Source organism: Caretta caretta, chromosome 3 (genome assembly GCF_965140235.1).
Source record: "Caretta caretta isolate rCarCar2 chromosome 3, rCarCar1.hap1, whole genome shotgun sequence".
NCBI lineage: Eukaryota > Metazoa > Chordata > Testudines > Cheloniidae > Caretta > Caretta caretta.
This window is the reverse complement of record NC_134208.1, coordinates 46,006,163-46,013,723: the sequence shown is the minus strand read 5'-3', so window position 1 is coordinate 46,013,723 and position 7,561 is coordinate 46,006,163.

Genomic DNA, 7,561 nt, shown 5'->3' with positions numbered 1-7,561 from the left:
CTCCAAGGGTTTACTCAAAAATCCAGAGAAGATTTCAGTGCGATGAAGGGTTCTGTTTTGCTTGCACTTAGCTTTTTGATGGTGGAAAATGACCCCTGGAAAATGAGTAATTTTTTTTAAAAGCCAGGAGGATGTTACTAGATCATGACACAGGGAAGAAAGGTAAGCAGCAGGATATGGACCCTGGACTTCAGGAAAGCAGACTTCGACTCCCTCAGGGAACAGATGGGTAGGATCCCCTGGCGGATTAACATGAAGGGGAAAGGAGTCCAGGAGAGCTGGCTGTATTTCAAGGAATCCCTGTTGAGGTTACAGGGACAAACCATCCCGATGTGTCGAAAGAATAGTAAATATGGCAGGCGACCAGCTTGGCTTAACGGTGAAATCCTAGCGGATCTTAAACATAAAAAAGAAGTTTACGACAAGTGGAAGGTTGGACATATGACCAGGGAAGAGTAAAAATATTGCTCAGGCATGTAGGAATGAAATCAGGAGGGCCAAATTGCACCTGGAGCTGCAGCTAGCAAGAGATGTCAAGAGTAACAAGAAGGGTTTCTTCAGGTATGTTGGCAACAAGAAGAAAGCCAAGGAAAGTGTGGGCCCCTTACTGAATGAGGGAGGCAACCTAGTGACAGAGGATGTGGAAAAAGCTAATGTACTCAATGCTTTTTTTGCCTCTGTCTTCACTAACAAGGTCAGCTCCCAGACTGCTGCGCTGGGCATCACAGCATGGGGAGTAGATGGCCAGCCCTCTGTGGAGAAAGAGGTGGTTAGGGACTATTTAGAAAAGCTGGATGTGCACAAGTCCATGGGGCCGGACGAGTTGCATCCGAGAGTGCTAAAGGAACTGGCGGCTGTGGTTGCAGAGCCATTGGCCATTATCTTTGAAAACTCGTGGCGAACGGGGGAAGTCCCGGATAACTGGAAAAAGGCTAATGTAGTGCCAATCTTTAAAAAAGGGAAGGAGGAGGATCCTGGGAACTACAGGCCAGTCAGCCTGAAAAATCATGCAGCAGGTCCTCAAAGAATCAATCCTGAAGCACTTACATGAGAGGAAAGTGATCAGGAACAGTCAGCATGGATTCACCAAGGGAAGGTCATGCCTGACTAATCTAATTGCCTTCTATGATGAGATTACTGGTTCTGTGGATGAAGGGAAAGCAGTGGATGTATTGTATCTTGACTTTAGCAAAGCTTTTGACACGGTCTCCCACAGTATTCTTGTCAGCAAGTTAAAGAAGTATGGGCTGGATGAATGCACTATAAGGTGGGTAGAAAGTTGGCTAGATTGTCGGGCTCAACGGGTAGTGATCAATGGCTCCATGTCTAGTTGGCAGCTGGTGTCAAGTGGAGTGCCCCAGGGGTCGGTCCTGGGGCCGTTTTTGTTCAATATCTTCATAAATGATCTGGAGGATGGTGTGGATTGCACTCTCAGCAAATTTGCGGATGATACTAAACTGGGAGGAGTGGTAGATACGCTGGAGGGCAGGGATAGGATACAGAGGGAGCTAGACAAATTGGAGGATTGGGCCAAAAGAAATCTGATGAGGTTCAATAAGAATAAGTTCAGGGTCCTGCACTTAGGACGGAAGAACCCAATGCACAGCTACAGATTAGGGACCGAATGGCTAGGCAGCAGTTCTGCGGAAAAGGACCTAGGGGTGACAGTGGACGAGAAGCTGGATATGAGTCAGCAGTGTGCCCTTGTTGCCAAGAAGGCCAATGGCATTTTGGGATGTATAAGTAGGGGCATAGCGAGTAGATCGAGGGACGTGATCGTCCCCCTCTATTCGACATTGGTGAGGCCTCATCTGGAGTACTGTGTCCAGTTTTGGGCCCCACACTACAAGAAGGATGTGGATAAATTGGAGAGAGTCCAGCGAAGGGCAACAAAAATGCTTAGGGGTCTGGAACACATGACTTATGAGGAGAGGCTGAGGGAACTGGGATTGTTTAGTCTGCAGAAGAGAAGAATGAGGGGGAATTTGATAGCTGCTTTCAACTACCTGAGAGGTGGTTCCAGAGAGGATGGTTCTAGACTATTCTCAGTAGTAGAAGAGGACAGGACAAGGAGTAATGGTCTCAAGTTGCAGTGAGGGAGGTTTATGTTGGATATTAGGAAAAACTTTTTCACTAGGAGGGTGGTGAAACACTGGAATGCATTACCTAGGGAGGTGGTAGAATCTCCTTCCTTAGAAGTTTTTAAGGTCAGGCTTGACAAAGCCCTGGCTGGGATGATTTAATTGGGGATTGGTCCTGCTTTGAGCAGGGGGTTGGACTAGATGACCTCCTGAGGTCCCTTCCAACCCAGATATTCTATGATTCTAGATCTCTCAAGTGAGTCAAGTTTGTGAGACACAAACATATCAGCTCTAAAATGTCCACATCCTGCATTTGTATCAAACTTTTATCTCCTTCTGCCCCTGCATTATTAAACATCTTAGGAGGTTCTATCGTTGAGTGTAGCCGTCTTGTATCTAACTTGTTCCATAAATATTCACTCAGCAATAATATGGAAGACCTTTTCTAACCTGATAAAATAATTTCATTTGTATGTGCGTAGTATTGCTTTTCTTTTTTTAATTTGTTGATTAATTGTTGAAACATGTTTTAAGTGAAGTGGACATCAGAGTTTAGAAATTCCTATGATTTTAATAACCTGATATAACTTTCTTTCCTAGTTTCAAAATACAAACTATACACATCTAAAACTTATCCATTGCACTTGGGTTAATAAAATTCCTAATCTAATGCTCCTGCTATTGTAGACGGACAAGGCATACGGGGGGGCAGGAGAAAAAATTGGCATGTATCTCTTACCCCAAGCCATGTTTGGCTTTGTCATGGTCCCTCACCACTCTGAACTCTGGGGTACAGATGTAGGGACCCGCATGAAAGACCCCCTAAGCTTATTTCTACCAGCTTAGGTTAAAACTTCCCCAAGGCACAAATCCCTTCTTGTCCTTGTACGGTATTCGCTGCCACCACCAAGTGAGTTAGACAAAGATTCAAGGAAAAGAACCACTTTGAGTTCCTCTTCCCCAAAATATTCCCCTCAAGCTCTTTCATCCCCTTTCCTGGGGAGGCTTAAGAATAATATCCTCACCAATTGGTACAGGTGAGCACAGACCAAATCTCTGGGTTTTTAGGATACTAAAACCAATCAGATTCTTTAAAAAACAGAACTTTATTATAAAGAAAAAAAGTAAAAGAAGCACCTCTGTAAAATCAGGATGGAAGGTAATTTTATAGGGTAATCAAATTCAAAACAGAGGATTCCCCTCTAGGCAAAACTTAAAAGTTACAAAAAACAGGGATAAACCTCCTTCTAAGCATAGGGAAAATTTGCAAGCTAAAACAAAAGATACTCTAACGTATTTCCTTGCTATTACTTACTATTTCTGTAATTTTAGATGTATCATTCAGTAGGAGCTGGATTACTTGCTTGGTCTCTCTCTTTGTCTCTGGAGAGAACAAAAGCCCAAAACAAAAACCTTCCCCCACAGATTTGAAATTATCTTCTCCCCTTATTGGTCCTTTTGGTCAGGTGTCAACCAAAGCTTCTTAAACCTTTGCAGGTAAAGGAGGGATTTTAGGATACCCTTAGCTGTATGTTTATGACATGGCAAATTAATCTTCAGAGGGATTTCATGTGTGTTTATCAACGCTTGAGCCAGGTGAAGTACAGTTACGCACTGTAAAATGCTATCACATTCCATATTTTGTGTCAAGTGAGCTCATTTTACAGGTAAAAAGATTTCTCCCCATTCTCCTATTGGCACTATTCAACTTCTGCAAGTTACAGGGTAGGAAGGAAAATGCTGCTCAGCAAGAATAACCAATTTATGGGGCAATTGTGGTGTAATGGGAAGCATACTCATTACAATACAGTATGCTTGCCAGCACCCACATAGATTCCATGCTCTTCTGGGAAGCTCCCAAGCCTGAAGTTGACTAGACATGTCAGCATTAGGGCTGTATTTCCTTCATCCAAGAGAAGTTTTGGGCTGATCTGTCTATCTTGGCTCATGTCTGTTGTCACCTGCCTAATGTTAATTGCAGCTCTAGTTTAATCCTTGGATTAATCTGAGAAATTTGAGCTAGAAGGGACCTGGAGATTATCTGGTCCAGCCCCCTGCCCTGAGGCAGGACCAAGTACATCTAGACCATCCCAGGCAGGTGCTGGTCTAAGGTGTTATTAGACACCTCCAATGATGAGGATTCCACAACCTCCCTTGGAAGCCTGTTCTAGTGCTTAATTATCCTTGTAGTTAGAAAATTTTTCATAATATCTCACCTAAATGTCCCTTGCTGCAGGTTAAATCCATAACTTCTTGTCCTACCTTCAGCAAACATGGAGAACAATTGATCACAGTCCTCTTTATAGGTTTCAGAGAAGCAGCCGTGTTAGTCTGTATTCACAAAAAGAAAAGGAGTACTTGTGGCACCTTAGAGACTAACATTTATTTGAGCATAAGCTTTCGTGAGCTACAGCTCACTTCATCGGATGCATTCATGCTTTTTTTTTTTATTTTTTCCACTGAATACATCCAATGAAGTGAGCTGTAGCTCACGAAAGCTTATGCTCAAATAAATATTAGTCTAAGGTGCCACAAGTAGTCCTTTTTATAACAGTCCTTAACTTATTTGAAGACTGCCCCATCAGTCATTTCTCAATATTAAACATACCCAGTTTATTTAACCTTTCCTCTTAGGTCAGGTTTTCTAAACCTGTTACCACTTTTGTTGCTCTCCTCTGGATTCTCTCCATTTAGTCCACATCTTTCTTAAATTGTGGCACCCAGAATTGGACACAGTGCTCCAACTGAGGCCTCACTAGCATCAAGTAGAGCAAGACAATTACCTCCTGTGTCTTCTGTATGACATTCCTGTTAACACACCCCAGAACATTAGCATTCTTTTCCAATTCCATCACGTTGTTGGCTTATACTCAATTTGTGATCCACTATAACCATCAGATCCTTTTTAGCAGTATTACCACCTTGCCAGTTATTCCCCGTTGTGTATTTGATTTTTCCTTCCTAAGGGAAGTTCTTTGCACTTACCTTTATTGAATTTAATCATGTTAATTTCAGACCAATTCTCCAATTTGTCACAGTTCTGATTTCTAATCCTATCCGCCAAAGTGCTTGCAACCATTTAAGAAGAGAACATGAACTCTCTCATTTACCCTACCTCCTTTGCCATGGGAGCTTTCCCTACTGGCTGTAGTATCCTGTTACAGGAGACCTGTCATGTGACACTGAAATAATTTACCTTCCCAAGCCTGAGTTCCAAGAAACTTAGAAGATGAACACCTGCCAGTTGCTCTCCCTGAGTTCTGGCTCAGTAGCCTGTAATGTTCAGATCCCAGTGGTTTGCTGCCTCCAGGTGGTTGATAGGTTACTTTCTAACATCCTCAATTCAGGATCAAATAGTTAATTTCTGTCATAATGTGAGAGGGAGGGAAGAGAGGCTGGGTTTGAGTGTCTTCACACTTTGCTTCTCTACAAAAGAAAAAGGACACTAAACTTTCTAAACTACTACATGCCACAAGGGGCTACAGCAATGGTTCCCTCAACCCACCCAGCAATATTGTTAACCTATTCAACTATACTCTCAGCCCAGCAGAAGCAGCTGTCCTATCTTGGGGCCTCTCCTTCTGCCCCTCTACCCCCACGAACATGATACAGTTCTGTGGTGACCTAGAATCCTATTTTCGACATCTCCGACTCAAGGAATATTTCCAACATACTAATCCACAGAGACCTCCCTACCAACACTACAAAAAGAAGGATTCTAGGTGGACTCCTCCTGAAGGTCGAAACAGCAGACTGGACTTCTACATAGAGTGCTTCCGCCGACGTGCACGGGCTGAAATTGTGGAAAAGCAACATCACTTGCCCCATAACCTCTGCCGTGCGGAACACAATGCCATCCACAGCCTGACATCATAATCAACTCTGACATCATAATCAAAAAGGCTGACAAAGGAGGTGATGTTGTCATCATGAATAGGTCGGAATATGAACAAGAGGCTGCTCGGCAGCTCTCCAACACCACTTTCTACAAGCCATTACCCTCTGATCCCACTGAGAGTTACCAAAAGCAACTACAGCATTTGCTCAAGAAACTCCCTGAAAAAGTACAAGATCAAATCCGCACAGACACACCCCTGGAACCCCGACCTGGGATATTCTATCTATTACCCAAGATCCATAAACCTGGAAATCCTGGGCGCCCCATCATCTCAGGCATTGGCACCCTGACAGCAGGATTGTCTGGCTATGTAGACTCCCTCCTCAGGCCCTATGCTACCAGCACTCCCAGCTACCTTCGAGACACCACTGACTTCCTGAGGAAACTACAGTCCATCGGTGATCTTCCTGATAACACCATCCTGGCCACTATGGATGTAGAAGCCCTCTACACCAACATTCCACACAAAGATGGACTTCAAGCCGTCAAGAACACTATCCCCGATAATGTCACAGCTAACCTGGTGACTGAACTTTGTGACTTTGTCCTTACCCATAACTATTTTACATTTGGGGACAAGGTATACCTTCAGATCAGCGGCACTGCTATGGGTACCTGCATGGCCCCACAGTATGCCAACATTTTTATGGTGGATTTAGAAAAACGCTTCCTCAGCGCCCCTACTCTACTTGTGCTATATTGATGACATCTTCATCATCTGGACCCATGGAAAAGAAACCCTTGAGGAATTCCACCATGATTTCAACAATTTCCATCCTACCATCAACCTCTGCCTGGTCCAGTCCACACAAGAGATCCACTTCCTGGACACTACAGTGCTAATAAACGATGGTCACATAAACACCACCCTATACCGGAAACCTACTGACCGCCATTCCTACCTACATGCCTCCAGCTTTCACCCTGACCACGCCACACAATCCATCGTCTACAGCCAAGCTCTGCGATACAACCGCATTTGCTCCATCCCCTCAGACAGAGACAAACACCTACAAGATCTCTATCAAGCATTCTTACAACTACAGTACCCACCTGCGGAAGTGAAGAAACAGATTGATAGAGCCAGAAGAGTTCCCAGAAGTCACCTACTACAGGACAGTCCTAAGAAAGAAAATAACAGAACGCCACTAGCCGTCACCTTCAGCCCCCAACTAAAACCCCTCCAACGCATTATTAAGGATCTACCACCTATCCTGAAGGATGACCCAACACTCTCACAAATCTTGGGAGACAGGCCAGTCCTTGCCTACAGACAGCCCCCCAACCTGAAGCAAATACTCACCAACAACCACATACCACACAACAGAACCACTAACCCAGGAACCTATCCTTGCAACAAAGCCCGTTGCCAACTGTGCCCACATATCTATTCAGGGGACACCATCACAGGGCCTAATAACATCAGCCACACTATCAGAGGCTCGTTCACCTGCACATCCACCAATGTGATATATGCCATCATGTGCCAGCAATGCCCCTCTGCCATGTACATTGGTCAAACTGGACAGTCTCTACGTAAAAGAGTAAATGGACACAAATCAGATGTCAAGAATTATAACAT